Source organism: Papaver somniferum, chromosome 7, assembly GCF_003573695.1.
Source record: "Papaver somniferum cultivar HN1 chromosome 7, ASM357369v1, whole genome shotgun sequence".
NCBI classification, from domain to species: Eukaryota; Viridiplantae; Streptophyta; class Magnoliopsida; order Ranunculales; family Papaveraceae; genus Papaver; species Papaver somniferum.
In genome coordinates this window covers 266,691,441-266,708,324 of record NC_039364.1, presented here as the reverse complement: position 1 = coordinate 266,708,324, position 16,884 = coordinate 266,691,441, and the positions used below count along the sequence as shown (strand labels likewise).

The 16,884-nt window shown below is 38.6% G+C and overlaps 1 long non-coding RNA gene across 1 annotated transcript; it reads right to left on the bottom strand.

Annotated features, from left to right (window-relative positions):
• Positions 1-1,162: 1,162 nt before the first annotated feature.
• LOC113297484 lies at positions 1,163-2,674 on the bottom strand. Its single transcript, XR_003333503.1, has 5 exons — positions 2,631-2,674; positions 2,145-2,221; positions 1,880-1,960; positions 1,399-1,606; positions 1,163-1,301 (listed from the first exon to the last, which is right to left on the bottom strand). It is a non-coding gene; the product is annotated as an uncharacterized LOC113297484 (long non-coding RNA).
• Between the last annotated feature and the right edge of the window lie 14,210 nt (positions 2,675-16,884).

Here is a 16,884-nt window from a genome sequence, read left to right as displayed (position 1 = left end):
CTGACGGGTGAGATCGAAGTCGGATTGAATTTGTTAGAAGGACTCGGAAAAAAATAAAAATATTACTAAATATTATTTGGATGTAATGTTTAAAGGCTATAAAATGCACCCTTACAGAAGCTGTCACGAGAATGACCTCATCACGGCACGACTCTTATTATATATTATCTTACTAAGCAGACTACCTATGCTTCCTCTAATCATAACAACATAACCCTCCTCGGAAATAACATATGCATCCCGATAAATGCAAAGTAACTTAAACACTACTTAGTCACAGTTCCACCATAATATTCAAATTAAAATAACTTAAACAATTACTCTCGATTACAAATTATCTTATTGTTATTAAAAATTAAAAAGTTAAAACAATATTATTTACTATCATGTCAAGGCTCATACAACGCCTATTAAGAAGACTTCATTAGAAGATTACTCACATTTTGTAAAGATAAATACCTACATCAGGCGCTTTCGACATCGTCTAGACAAACAACGACATTCCATCTTCTTAATCCGACCACATTGTCTAGTTTATAGCCATAATCATAACTCAGCTCCTCATTGAACATACAACATGAATTTACTTAGTGAATACTACAAATGAGTTGACAATTTATTTAAGAAGCTCTTGTCAGAAAGAGATGAAAAAGTATTTACTTATACCTCCACAGGAAATATATTCTTACCAGCAAATAACATTATTCGTGCGTAGTCAATGTCGCGGCATTCACTCAGAACACTTTGGACAAATAAATCCAGGTCACATCTATGGTTTATGAAGTGCACAAAGTTTCCCCCTATGATGAGGAGTACTTTGTGCGGTTCATAAACCACAGCTGTGATCCAAATTTATTCGTCCAAAATATTCTGATTGATCACCACGACATCAACTATGCACGGATAGTGTTATTTGCCGGTATACTTCCAATGGAGGTATGTAAGCCTGTTTGATCCCTTTCTCCTGAACACACACGACAAGAGCTTCTTACAGATTGTCAACCATTTTTAGTATTTACTAAATAAATCATGTCGTATGTTCAATGTAGGGGCTGAACTATGATTACAGGTATAACTAGACAGCTAAGGTTTTTTTACTAGTTATGATTACGGCTATAAAGTAGACCTGATTATTAACCTGCCAAAACCTCAATTGAAGTGCTGCGGCACAGCTAAAGAAGGTTCTACTAGCAAATACTGGAAAGTTTATACAAAGAAACATATTATCTTACAGTTACGCGTCTGAATGGATCATACTGGAACAAAACTAAAGTCAAACACATCTCTGCTTCACTTAAAACCTAATGACAGACGAAAAGAGAATCATAAGATTTATAACACATACTATAAGAAGCATGACAGTAGAACATTCAAGTCCAAATTCGAAAAGTAGGATACCTTTGCAACCGTAACCTCGGTATCATGAAGCAGTTTTCCAATTGCAATCTCAATTGAATCTTCCGTGGATTCTTTCTGGAAATTAGGTAATAATGGATTAGTTCCATTACAAACTAACCAAGCCAACTTCTCATGTCACGATTTCTCTTTGATCCATGATCAAGGATAGTTTTTGTGTATTTTCATCCTTGGATGAACCTTCGCCAACCTGCATAACAAGAGTATAGTGATGTTTATGTGATTCTTTAACCGGAACTGATTTTTCTAAAATTTGAATTTTATCGAAAACGAACAATAATATAATTTAAATTTGAATTTTATCGAAAACGAACAATAATATGATTTGAATGTAAGACAACTAGTCGACTGCCAAAAGAGTTCAATCAATGGCACCTCTTTGACCAAAATTGGCCCCCAAATATCAGTAAGGAAACTAAGCAAATCCAAACAAAACTGTTTGCAACTATGTATGGCAGAGTACCTTGGCAGCTCTTGTCCTTGCCCGTACCCGTCAGAAATAGCTGTTTCTGGCTTCTTGTCATTGTAAAGTCCAACTTTCTAGCTGTTTGTAAAGAAGCCAAATAAGATTAGCACCCAAAATCCTAAATTGCAACTAGCATCTGGAAAAAAAAATAACCATGAAGCATCTCAAATCAAACATGCAATTATCAGAAAATGAAATGAGACTACGCAAGGATCAGCACATCCTCCTGCGCTTGATAAGCAAGAAGAACCTGATGTCTCACCCTGGCTGAGCTCTAATTAAACTTTTGTGATAAATCCCAAAGGATATTGGTTCAGAGATTGGCACATGCACTTCGAACTGCTAAAAAAAAAAGTCATAAATAAAACTATACCTTATCAGATGGGAATTTTACTAGAGAGGAAATGCTTATTTCCGTGTTGGATAATGAAGCATTTATTAACACATCAAATTGACAAGAAGATTTCTGATCCTCATTGAGGCTACAGTGTTGCAAGAATTTTTTGCATTAATGAGGAGAGGCGTTTTCTCCATTTTTACATTTTTCTGTTAAGCTACAGAATAAGAATCATAGTCAGAAACCAGAAGAGGAGACGACATGAAACCATCCGTAACAAGAAAAGAGGTCATGCATATTATTAAGTGTATATTATTCATGAGATTAAACATCAATAGATTATAAAAACATTCAATAATCACAAGCAGAAACCATGCACTAGTCGACGATCAACAGAAGAGAAACCCGAACCTGTAACGTCGGCGATCAACGGAGAACAGAAGAGAAACCCTAACCTGAAACGGCGATAAAAGTATTATAGGATTCTATATTTCACTCCTTAAATACTAATACATTATTACGGTTTAACCCTTCTATTGGTGAACCCACCCTTTCTTTAAACCTGGCCTGGCTCCGCCCCTATTTGTGCCATCAGCCATTTGAGTCCGTACTAAAGTTGAAGTCGGATAAAATTAATAACAAAACATATTTTATTTACCTCTCTTACAAATCAAACCACCAAATTATAGCAGTTACATGATCAGAGGCTCATAAGGTGTGTTTCTGCTGCTCAATTATTTGTCATGTGAGGGACATCCTTAGACTGCATGCCTTGGCATAAATGTTTTACGGAGCATTTTTTTTGTCTCGTCATTTCTATCTATATACTGCATATGATGAAGAAGAAATTTTATCTTAAAAAGAGAAAGTCATGGTTTGCCTAAGCCATCACTTTACGAAATCTTCTTTGCAAACAGACAGCGGCGTACCAGATACTGCAGCAATTTTAGTTACCAGCTTAGCATTCCACTAGGAGGTATAACTATGGAATAGACTTGGTAGTCCTGTTGAAAGTGCTAACAGTAGCAACTTTATCACGTTCAGCCAAGAAAGATAAAAAAAATATAACTTATTCCTCCCAATCTAGGCCAGTTAAGGATGGCTCGAACATCTTGCAAAATATGTAGTGGTTTGTAGGATCGGTGCAAAGGGCAAAATAGATGTACTCCTGACTTAAAATCAACGCAATTCGAACTTTGGGGAAAGAAAATTAACAACCATAGCAATAGCATATTACTCTTCCCCAAGAATCAGACGATACAATGCTGCCAGGATACTCGGACTTCCTCACGAGTTTTAAGCCTACAACAAAGTTCAATTGAAAAGTATAACCAGACCGAGGGTAGGATAATAAGATGCAGAGATGTACTGTAAGAACTTCCTCACGAGTTTTAAGCCTACTATGTTACTGTTAATTTACCTCTGGACATAGTTTCCTTTCTGGAGTAGCCGTGTTTTAGAATGTGTGGGATTACGAAACTTGGGTAGCTATAAAAAGAGGAGAAAGATACACCGATCGACACCCCTCTCACGAGTCACGAGACTCACGACTGCTCCACCTCCAAACCCTTTCCATCCACAAATTGAGATTCACCACAGTGCGTCGGGCACTATAAAAAATAAAAGTAAAATTTAAAATTTGAAGTGAAAACTGAAGTGTAGTAAAAATTTGGAGTACAGAGAGGTATATATTGTATGCACATAATCCTCAATTAGCCACGTGTCACAAGTATCATACGTGGACGACATGGAGCAGAGAAGCATCAAGTCTTGATGCCGAGTTCCGACATCCAAGGGGCATGCATCATCTTTATCTGCCACGTACTCATCACCAGACTGATCCAACGACAAGAAAACCAAGGAGTATCGGATAAATAAATCACTGCGAAACATCGTAGAAGATCCAAGAACCTACTTTACCATGTCCCAAGATAGATCTGAAATGAATGGAAGAGATGAGTCTCGCTGACAAGGAGGAGAGAGCCATGGTAACAGCTGTCTGACGCGTGCGGACTGTCCCAACCACCCGCCTTAAATGCTATAGACATAAGGTACGTGTCAAACATCCCATGGAGGAAAAGGAGGTGCATCATCGTCGCAATACATTACTGTTGGAGGCATCGGGGAATTACGAAGATCGTCATCGGTTTGGCACATTAACCAAAATGATAAGCCTTGATAATAGCAGAAAAGAGAGGCCCACATAGATCTATAAATACCCTGCTCGGCGAAAGGAGAAGCGGTCGACCAAATTTAGGGAGAGAACTATAGTTAAGGAGAGAGAAATTGTAAGAGTAAGTATGAGTTTTATCTACCTTTCTTCTATCATCGGTCCCTACTCAGAGTCATTTGACTATCCTTTGTAACCTTATATGATACATATTGAAAAACCGAACCCCCCATGGATGTAAGCCTTAGTGTTGAACCACGTAAATCATTATCTCATTCACATTATGCACTTACAGTTTCCTTACACTTGTATTATGCATCGTTTGAATCATCATAGACACCTCTATGATGCGAAACAAGGACGAGCCCGAAGGCCCAGAGTTTCTAGTATAATTCTTATATATTGTTTTATATGTGTTTGAATTATTATAGTAGTTTTATCGACACTGCGAACATTGATTGTGAACACGATGCTGCATCGTTATTTTTGTGTTCATAATTTGGCGCTAGAAACATGGACACTTATGTCCCGATAAAAAATTTATCTTTCCCTGTCAACTCTTTCTACCACTCAATACTGTTTTTCGATACCGATTTTGGGTGATAAACCGGCAAAACTTTTTTAGTATAAAAAATACATAGATTTAGGAGATACACTCAAGATGCAAAAAATTTTAGATTTCATTATCGGTAGAAAACCTTTGGATCTACGTTTTCCTTCATAAAAGTCCTCGGATACGTGTTCTCATTTATAAAAATCCTTGGATCTATATTTTCTTCGAAAATATTTTTAGACTTGTCTTCGGATCTATATTCTCTCTTACAAAAGTTTTTGAATCCATGATGTTGCTTATAAAGACCCTTGGACCTACTTTCTCTCATAAAGTGTTTTTAGATCCATCTTTGGATCTATGTTTTTCTTTCCAAATAATCTTTGGACTTGTACATTCCATATCAAGATAACCTTCGCAATGGTAGATCTACCGTATGATCGTATTTTGGCTTACGCCTGTCAAAAAATGTATAACTTCATTCTTTCTTACGTCATCATTACTAACAAAAACACACGTGGACATACCAGCAGTTCATTTTTGCAGAACATGGATAAAATGAAGGATGCAGAAAAAGCCAAGGAAACGTCAAAGGAAAGACCAAGGACCATACCGGTCGTAATATGTAGCATACAAAAGGGTAAAAAGCTAAAAGCAGCAAGCAAGAAGCAGGATGGAGCGTAGAGTACCACACCTCTAGATGCCAATGTCATAGCAGCGCGCATCATCCCTCAAAGCTGCAGCAGCAAAATCCGCTACCTCCAAAGTAGCAGCAGTGACCCGAACGAACGAGCAACGAGAGGGAGTTGCGGAATCAACCATGCAGCAACCTATCTATGGTATGCCACTCACGGACGATCAAAACCAACCGCTACTGACTGCCCGCCTCTGTTAATGGCGGTCCAACCAACACCACAACCTATGGAGCTCCGGTCCTAACCATCAATCCAGCCATCCCTCTGATCCAGACAGTAGATGAAGATCATATTGTAGCCGCTGGTTGATGAGTGCCAAATATTGTATATATCTATCCCTTTTTGTTGGCATTTAACTCATCTTTTATGCATTAATTCTACATTTTATCCCATATTCTGTATTTTCATTGTTTTCAAGAATAAATATTTTTATTAATTAATTTTGCATTTTTAGGTAATAAATAAAGTTCGGATGAGTCGCGGAGCGAAAGAGCAGAAAAGTAGTGAAAAGCCGGGAGAAATTACGCAAGGAAACCGCGAAGAATGGTGCGCACAACCTCATTTTCTACACACAAAAGCGCCTCCGTTCTCAGCCATCAGATCAGTTCTCAGAAGCATCCGACGGTCGCTCCTTCATAGATCATCAAAATATGATGTCTCTGCCGAGCACCACAGCGCTGAAATTCCAAGCCTTCAGATTAGATGGTAGTTGAATCCAACGGTCGCTCCCTTGCTGTTCATCGAAGTTTGATATCTCCGCTTCACACTACAGTACCTAACTCCATCAAGTACCGTTCATTTTGTTGTATCATATAATCCAACGGTCGCTCATCGCTTACCTCCGCATCACCGTCCGATCTACCAACCATCTTCGCATCTCGCAGCTCAGAGTCACAGAACATCAAAACTAGATACACCTGCCTTACACCCTAGTGACCGAGCACCACCCACCTAACCAGACACACCCCCCTTCTCTCCCAAACCATCGAGCCATACCCTCTCCACCATCTTCTCCACAGCAGAACCATGTCCTGCCACCGTCTTCTTCACCTCCACTGCCACCACCACACCGCCACCAAACACCACCATACCACCAACTCTCTATTCTACCTAAACCCATCACGTACCATCCCTTTAATCATCATTTACAACATCAATTTCTCATCTCTCTGCCTAAAACCCTAGGTGAGAAATTGGTGATATATATGATGATTAAAGCATCAATTGGAGGCGTGGGAAGCATCAGGAGACTAAGGAGAAGCATGGGTCGAAGTCAGTAGCAGTTTTCAGAGATTAGGTATGGATTGATTTTATTTCTTATAAACCCTAATTTCATAATTTGGGGATAATTGGGGGAAAGTGATTGAATGTATAATTAGAGGCATGGGTCGACGTATTAGGGCTGTTGTCAGTAGGTTAGGTGAGTTAATTTCACTTTTTGGGTGAAACCATAACTTCACTGATTTCTTTTGGGTAGAACCCTAATTGTGCTTGTGGATATAAATAGCACTGTGGTGTGTTGTAATAGTTATGTTTGGGTTAGCCAACATCCAGGACTCTCATGTCCTGTTAAATTGTTAATTTTCATGTTTCAGTTAAATGTGCTAGTAGTTGCTGTGTTTTGTTAATTTCTTGTCTTATGCTTATGTTCATGTTATAATTGTTATTTGTCTCCTGTTAATGTGTTAGATGTTTATGTGTATTCACATGTTAATTTCAGTTCATTTGTTAATTTCTGCTCAGTTTCATTTTGTTTATGTTCATGTTAGACTTTTTATTCACTGTTAAATGTTCACTGTCAGTTAAATGTTCTTGTTGTGTTTAATGTATTGTTACATTTGAAGGAATGCTAGGCTAGGTATCTGTGAAGCAATGTGCTGATTGTGCAATGGCAAGAAATCAGTGCTCATAGCAAGCTGATGTTCTTGCCATTCTCCTTGTATGCTTAGGTTGTAGTGTTGATTGTGCATTGGGGGAAATTAGTGCTCACTAGTGACAATGAGCAAGCTAATTTTCCTCCCATTCTTTTAGTTTGCCTGTATCCTGCCTTAGCTTTGCTTCATTTCAGTTTCTTATTCAACCCTGCCCTTGGCCTTAGGCCTTGGTTCATTCTTGTGTTATTTTCTGTTGCTCTTGTTGTGTTTTGCTTTTGTTCACTGTTTGTTCACTGTTTAGTTTTCATTTGCTTTGTTCCATTGTTTTTGCCCTGTATTGCTTTTGTTTGCTGTTTTCTTGCCATTCCTTGTGCATTCTGTCACTGCTGTTGTGCATTTGCCTTGCTGCATTGCACTGCTGCATTACTATTTGCTTCCCCTGCTGCTACATTGCCTTCTCTGTCACTTGTGCTGCTGCTGTTGCTGCTGCCAAGCAGCTGCTGTTGCTGTTGCTTGTTGCCAAGCTGCTGCTGCTGCTGCTAGGCCTGCTACCTGGTGCTGCTTCCTTTCTCCTACAGCTGCCTTTCTGCATTCTTCTGCTGCAGCTCTTTCCCCTGCTTGTGCAGTTGCTACTTCTCCTGCCAAGCTGCTGCCACTTCTTGCTACTCCTGCAGCCAAGCAAAGGCCTAGTTCAACAACTGAGTCCAAAGCCCAAAGGCCCAGTCCTCAGTAACCAAAGCCCAATTTCATTGAGGCCAAAGCCTAAGTTTAAGGCCAAAGCCCATTTGCATTTCAAAGAACAAACTGAGCCCAAGCTCAGTTCTTTTTATTTTGAACAAACCCAATAGTACATTAAGCCCAACACTTCCAAAAGGCTTTTAAGCCCAAAGCAAATCTAGGAACCTAAATTAGCTAGAAACATTTCAAAACACACCCGATCTCTGTGGATCGACCCGTACTTGCACATTTGCCACTTTCGACACCGTGCATTTGCGGTTATAATTTGTAGGACCTTTTAGAAGCCTACTAAGTTTTTGGCGCCGTTGCCGGGGATTGGTGTTGTGTTTTATCTGTGTTTTCTTAGCTATTTTGTATTTCACTGCATAGCATTTGCATCTGCATCTGCTTCATTTCATTTGCTGTTGGACCTGCTGATTCTGAACCTGTTTTTCCTCTGCTGGGACGCCACCAAGGAAAAGAACCAAAACCCAACTGGGTTTTTGCAACAATATCAGAGCAGCTGGGCTGTGCTAAAACGGTAAGCCTAAACCCATTCATTGAGAGAACCCAACCTGTGGGCTTCCAATTTTTAATTGTGGGCTTGTAATAATTAACCCAATTTTTTTGGGCTTTTTATTTTTCTATTTTGGGTTTGTAATAATTTATTTGTGGGCTTGTATTTATTTTTTGTGGGCTTGTTTAAATTCTTTCATTGGACTTGTATTTTGAACTCTGGGTTTAAACCCAGCTGAGCTTGTAAGCATCAATTGGACTTGTATTCCACTCGAAAGTGGACCTCGAAACCAAAGTTTTAAAACAAACGTCGGGCCTTAACCAACTGGGCCAAATTAAACTTTCAAAATTAAAACTTAGTGTTTCGTGGGCCGCAGCCTTCCATCCATTTCATTAGAGGCTTGCACAGTGGGCGTGCTCCCAATTCAAAAACCAAATTTCATTTTCTTTTTCAAAAAAACAAAAAAAAAAAAAAAAAAAAAAAAACCTTTTGTTCCTTTTGTATATATTTTGCTAATCCAATTTGATCTCGGCTAAAATATGTTGGATTTTTGCCTTGAATAACGGAGTTTTAATTCTGCTTTCGCCGAAATCGGGTATTCTCTCTCCTTTTACTCTACTCAGCATGTCCCTTTCCATATGTTGCATTTTAATTCTTTCCATATTTTGAAACATTGAGGACAATGTTTAGTTTAGGTTTGGGGGTATAGAGTAGATACCACGATAATATGCTATAACTGAAAACGAACTCCTTCTTTTTGAAAAAAATTGAAAAATTCCAAAAAAATTGAAAAATCAAAATTCAAAAAAAAATAAAAAATTGAAAAAAATCATAAAAAATGGAGCTCATTTACCTTGAAATGTTGACTCTTGTGCAAATATGTATTTTTATTAGGAGTCTTAGTCTAGATATTTAGGCACCCTGATTCTAGCACAATTCACATAGTGATAAGAAATTTGCACGCGCACGATCTACCAATACATGTATGGCCTCGATCTTTAAGGTGTTTGATAGGAAGTTACGATTGCCAATCACTTTAGAATACTGAACGAAACTTGACTAGCTTGTTCTTTGGTTGGTTGGGATAGAAGGTGGAGGTTACATTAAGAAAGACAACCATCGAATTTAACTGGGTGCATCAAAAAGGGCTACCTCTTGCAAAGTGTCATGTAATTTTTGTTTCCTTTTGTATATGTATCAAAAGTATTTCCTTGTAAAAAAAAAAAAAAAAAATCGATGTTTATATTCAGAAAAAAATATCAGAAAAATGCAAAAAAATCAAGTATTTATCAATTCCATCATCTCTTGTTCCAAAAATAAAAAGAGAATAGTCAATGTAAATAAGAGTCATGTAAATAGTCATCTTTTGTTGTTTCGTTGTAATAAGCAAGGAGGGTGTATGCCATTGATGTACAACGCGAGAAATTGTGAAATACCTCCAACTCATTCACAATTCTCGTAAAGTCCGGACAGCTAGCTAGATTTCGACCTCAGTTCTTAGCCTGAGAAACTATCTCTTGGTGATTAGTAGTCATGACTTCAGATCTTTCTTTACACATGTGTAGATACACTTTACACTCTTATCACATGTCCTTATTTGTTATCAGTGCTAGGATTGTGCCTTCGATAGCTAGATTGACATCTCCATTTTGCTGTGAGCTTAACTGTTTTGCACATGTCACGTTTGATGGAATCTGAGCTTATATTTTGTCCTTAGGTTTTGTAGGCACACCTCTGGTAAACCTTCACGAGACTTCAACTCGTCCACTAGGGACACTTAGTGGTTTAAAAGGCTTAGTGCATACGCTAAATGCATTCGAGAGACCAGCGACAGTGGTATAGTTAGGATTTCCCTAGTTTTGTTTTACTTGAGGACAAGTAAAATTCAGGTTTGGGGGTATTTGATGAGTGCCAAATATTGTATATATTTATCCCTTTTTGTTGGCATTTTAACTCATCTTTTGTACATTAATTCTACATTTTATCCCATATTCTGTATTTTCATTGTTTTCAAGAATAAATATTTTTATTAATTACTTTTGCATTTTTAGGTAATAAATAAAGTTCGGATGAGTCGCGGAGCGAAAAGAGCAGAAAAGTAGTGAAAAGCCGGGAGAAATTACGCAAGGAAGCCGCGAAGAATGGTGCGCACAACCTCATTTTCTACACACAAAAGCGCCTCCGTTCTCAGCCATCAGATCATTTCTCAGAAGCATCCGACGGTCGCTCCTTGCTGAGCATCAAAATCTGATGTCTCTGCCAAGCACCACAGCGCTGAAATTCCAAGCCTTCAGATTAGATGGTAGTTGAATCCAACGGTCGCTCCCTTGCTGTGCATCAAAGTTTGATATCTCCGCCTAACACTACAGTACCTAACTCCATCAAGTACCGTTTATTTTGTTGTATCATATAATCCAACGGTCGCTCATCGCTTACCTCCGAATCACCGTCCGATCTACCTACCATCTCCGAATCTCGCAGCTCAGAGTCACAGAACATCAAGACTCGATGAATTCGCCTTACACCCTAGTACCCGAGCCCATCCACCTAACCCAAACACACCCCCTACCCCAAACACAATCGAGCCATACCCTCTCCACCATCTTCTCCACAGAACCACCGTACACCACCACCTTCTCCACCTGCTCTGACTCCATCACCAACTCCTCTACCACCACCACACCTCCACCATCATCACCCCTACCTTCCTACAACTATTACCCATCTTTATAGCCCCCTAATTCGTCAATTTCTCCCCTGCCGAAACCCTAGGTGAATGGTTGACGAATTAGTGAAGCTAGAAAGAGAAATTGAAGGCATGGGAAGGAGCAGAGAAGGGAGAAGAAGCATGGGTTGAAGACGGACTCGTCTTATCACGTTTGGTAAGCTCGAAAATCAAAACCCTAGTCTACTGTCAATTTGGGGATTTTTTGTGTAGAACCCTAATTGTGCTTGTAACTATAAATTGGGACTGTGGGTGTGATGTAAAGACTGATGTTAGGATTAGCCTACATCCAGAACTTTCAAGTTCTGTTAATTTTCATGTTTCAGTTAAATGTGCTAGTAGTTGCTGTGTTTTGTTAATGTCTTGCTTTGTTCTGTTAACTGTTAATTTCAAGTCATATGTTAATTTCAGTTCATGTTGTTTTGTTTCAGTTCATGTTGTTATGTTTAGTTCAATCTGCTGCTCTGTTAAATTCTCCTGTTATTTATGTTAATGTTCATGTTCTGCTAATGTCCTGTTTAGGTTTTGTTCATTGTTAGTTCAGTTAGTTATGTTACTGTCATGTTTAATTCACTGTCATTTGAAGGAATGCTAGGCTAGATTTCTTAGAAGCTTTGTGCTGATTGTGTAATGGAAGAAATCAGTGCTTAAAGCAAGCTGATTTTCTTGCCATTCCCTGTGTATGCTTAGGTTGTAGTGTTGATTGTGCATTGGGAGAAACTAGTGCTTATAGCAAGCTAGTCCTCTTCCCATTCTATAGGAATGCCTGTATTCTTGCCTTAGTATTGTTTCATTTCAACTTCACCTCAACCCTGCCCTTGGCTTAGGCCTTGGTTCATCTTATGTTGTTTTCTGTTGCTTTTGTCCTGTCATGTTACTTGCACTGTCATATTATGCTTATGCTTATGTTTTCTGTTATGCTTTTGTCCTGTCATGTTACTTGCACTATTTTCTGTGGCTTAGGCCTCTACTGCTGTTTTCTCCTGCTGTGCACTTGCACTGCTTTGCAACACTGCTTTGCTGCACTTGCATTGCCTCTGCTGCAGCTGCAGTGCAGCACTTGTGCTGCTGCTGCTGTTGTTGCTGCTGCTTCCTGCAGCCAAGCAAAGGTCCATCAAACTGAAACCACAGCTCAGGTTAAGACCCAAAGGCCTAGCTAAATCAAAGCTCAAGTTCAGTCCACCAAAGCCCAAATTTCATTAAGGTCAAAAGCCTAAATTTAAGACCAAAGCCCATTTGCACTTCAAAGATAACTGAGCCCAAGCTCAGTTCATTTTAACAAACCCATTAGTATATTAAGCCCAATAGTTCCAAAGGGGTATTCTAAGCCCTAAGCAAATCTAGGAACCCAAATAGCTAAAACACTTCCGAAACACACCCGATCTCTGTGGATCGACCCGTACTTGCACATTTGCCACAACCGACGACCGTGCACTTGCGGTATTACTGTAGGCCCCCGTTTTTATTGCTTCATTTTTATACACCTTTCGAGGCCTGCCATGTTTTTGGCGCCGCTGCCGGGGACTATCAAGTTTTTGGCGCCGTTGCCGGGGATTGGTGTTGTGTTTTTCTTGTTGTTTTCTTAGCTATTTTGTATTTCACTGCATAGCATTTGCATCTGCATCTGCTTCATTTCATTTGCTGTTGGACCTGCTGATCTGAACCTGTTTTTCCTCTGCTGGAACGCCACCAAGGAAAAGAACCAAAACCCAACTGGGTTTTTGCAACAATATCAGAGCAGCTGGGCTGTGCTAAAACGGTAAGCCTAAACCCATTCATTGAGAGAACCCAACCTGTGGGCTTCCAATTTTTTTTAATTATGGGCTTGTAATAATTAACCCAATTTTTTTGGGCTTTTTATTTTTCTATTTTGGGTTTGTAATAATTTATTTGTGGGCTTGTATTTATTTTTTGTGGGCTTGTTTAAATTCTTTCATTGGACTTGTATTTTGAACTCTGGGTTTAAACCCAGCTGAGCTTGTAAGCATCAATTGGACTTGTATTCCACTCGAAAGTGGACCTCGAAACCAAAGTTTTAAAACAAACGTCGGGCCTTAACCAACTGGGCCAAATTAAACTTTCAAAATTAAAACTTAGTGTTTCGTGGGCCGCAGCCTTCCATCCATTTCATTAGAGGCTTGCACAGTGGGCTTGCTCCCATACAAAAACCAAATTTTATTTTATTTATTTAAAAAAAAAAAAAAAAAAAAAAAAAACCTTTTGTTCCTTTTGTATATATTTTGCTAATCCAATTTGATCTCGGCTAAAATATGTTGGATTTTTGCCTTGAATAACGGAGTTTTAATTCTGCTTTCGCCGAAATCGGGTATTCTCTCTCCTTTTACTCTACTCAGCATGTCCCTTTCCATATGTTGCATTTTAATTCTTTCCATATTTTGAAACATTGAGGACAATGTTTAGTTTAGGTTTGGGGGTATAGAGTAGATACCACGATAATATGCCATAAATATGCCATAATTGAAAACAAAACTCCTTCTTTTTGAAAAAATTAAAAAATTCCAAAAAAAAATTGAAAAATCAAAATTCAAAAAAAATAAAAAAATTAAAAAAAAATGAAAAAATCATAAAAATGGAGCTCATCTACCTTGAAATGTTGACTCTTGTGCAAATATGTATTTTTATTAGGAGTCTTAGTCTAGATATTTAGGCACCCTGATTCTAGCACAATTCACATAGTGATAAGAAATTTGCACGCGCACGATCTACCAATACATGTATGGCCTCGATCTTCAAGGTGTTGGATAGGAAGTTACGATTGCCAATCACTTTAGAATACTGAACGAAACTTGACTAGCTTGTTCTTTGGTTGGTTGGGATAGAAGGTGGAGGTTACATTAAGAAAGACAACCATCGAATTTAACTGGGTGCATCAAAAAGGGCTACCTCTTGCAAAGTGTCATGTAATCTTTTGTTTCTTTTTGTATTTGTATCAAAAGTGTTTCATTGAATTAAAAAAAAAAAAAAAATCGATGTATATATTCAGAGAAAAAAATATCAGAAAAATACCAAAAAAATCAAGTATTTATCAATTCCATCCTCTCTTGTTGCAAAAATAAAAAGAGAATAGTCAATGTAAATAAGAGTCATGTAAAGAGTCATCTTTTGTTGTTTTTTTTGTAATAAGCAAGGAGGGTGTATGCCATTGATGTACAACGCGAGTAATTGTGAAATACCTCCAACTCATTCACAATTCTCGTAAAGTCCGGACAGCTAGCTAGATTTCGACCTCAGTTCTTAGCCTGAGAAACTATCTCTTGGTGATTAGTAGTCATAACTTCAGATCTTTCTTTACACATGTGTAGATACACTTTACACTCTTATCACATGTCTTTTTTTGTTATCAGTGCTAGGATTGTGCCTTCGATAGCTAGATTGACATCTCCATTTTGCTGTGAGCTTAAACTGTTTTGCACATGTCACATTTGATGGAATATGAGCTTATATTTTTTCCTTAGGTTTTGTAGGCACACCTCTGGTAAACCTTCACGAGACTTCACTCGTCCACTAGGGACACTTAGTGGTTTAAAAGGCTTAGTGCATACGCTAAATGCATTCGAGAGACCAGCGACAGTGGTATAGTTAGGATTTCCTTAGTTTTGTTTTACTTGAGGACAAGTAAAATTCAGGTTTGTGGGTATTTGATGAGTGCCAAATATTGTATATATCTATCCCTTTTTGTTGGCATTTAACTCATCTTTTATGCATTAATTCTACATTTTATCCCATATTCTGTATTTTCATTGTTTTCAAGAATAAATATTTTTATTAATTAATTTTGCATTTTTAGGTAATAAATAAAGTTCGGATGAGTCGCGGAGCGAAAGAGCAGAAAAGTAGTGAAAAGCCGGGAGAAATTACGCAAGGAAACCGCGAAGAATGGTGCGCACAACCTCATTTTCTACACACAAAAGCGCCTCCGTTCTCAGCCATCAGATCAGTTCTCAGAAGCATCCGACGGTCGCTCCTTCATAGATCATCAAAATATGATGTCTCTGCCGAGCACCACAGCGCTGAAATTCCAAGCCTTCAGATTAGATGGTAGTTGAATCCAACGGTCGCTCCCTTGCTGTTCATCGAAGTTTGATATCTCCGCTTCACACTACAGTACCTAACTCCATCAAGTACCGTTCATTTTGTTGTATCATATAATCCAACGGTCGCTCATCGCTTACCTCCGCATCACCGTCCGATCTACCAACCATCTTCGCATCTCGCAGCTCAGAGTCACAGAACATCAAAACTAGATACACCTGCCTTACACCCTAGTGACCGAGCACCACCCACCTAACCAGACACACCCCCCTTCTCTCCCAAACCATCGAGCCATACCCTCTCCACCATCTTCTCCACAGCAGAACCATGTCCTGCCACCGTCTTCTTCACCTCCACTGCCACCACCACACCGCCACCAAACACCACCATACCACCAACTCTCTATTCTACCTAAACCCATCACGTACCATCCCTTTAATCATCATTTACAACATCAATTTCTCATCTCTCTGCCTAAAACCCTAGGTGAGAAATTGGTGATATATATGATGATTAAAGCATCAATTGGAGGCGTGGGAAGCATCAGGAGACTAAGGAGAAGCATGGGTCGAAGTCAGTAGCAGTTTTCAGAGATTAGGTATGGATTGATTTTATTTCTTATAAACCCTAATTTCATAATTTGGGGATAATTGGGGGAAAGTGATTGAATGTATAATTAGAGGCATGGGTCGACGTATTAGGGCTGTTGTCAGTAGGTTAGGTGAGTTAATTTCACTTTTTGGGTGAAACCATAACTTCACTGATTTCTTTTGGGTAGAACCCTAATTGTGCTTGTGGATATAAATAGCACTGTGGTGTGTTGTAATAGTTATGTTAGGATTAGCCTACATCCAGAACTTTCAAGTTCTGTTAATTTTCATGTTTCAGTTAAATGTGCTAGTAGTTGCTGTGTTTTGTTAATGTCTTGCTTTGTTCTGTTAACTGTTAATTTCAAGTCATATGTTAATTTCAGTTCATGTTGTTTTGTTTCAGTTCATGTTGTTATGTTTAGTTCAATCTGCTGCTCTGTTAAATTCTCCTGTTATTTATGTTAATGTTCATGTTCTGCTAATGTCCTGTTTAGGTTTTGTTCATTGTTAGTTCAGTTAGTTATGTTACTGTCATGTTTAATTCACTGTCATTTGAAGGAATGCTAGGCTAGATTTCTTAGAAGCTTTGTGCTGATTGTGTAATGGAAGAAATCAGTGCTTAAAGCAAGCTGATTTTCTTGCCATTCCCTGTGTATGCTTAGGTTGTAGTGTTGATTGTGCATTGGGAGAAACTAGTGCTTATAGCAAGCTAGTCCTCTTCCCATTCTATAGGAATGCCTGTATTCTTGCCTTAGTATTGTTTCATTTCAACTT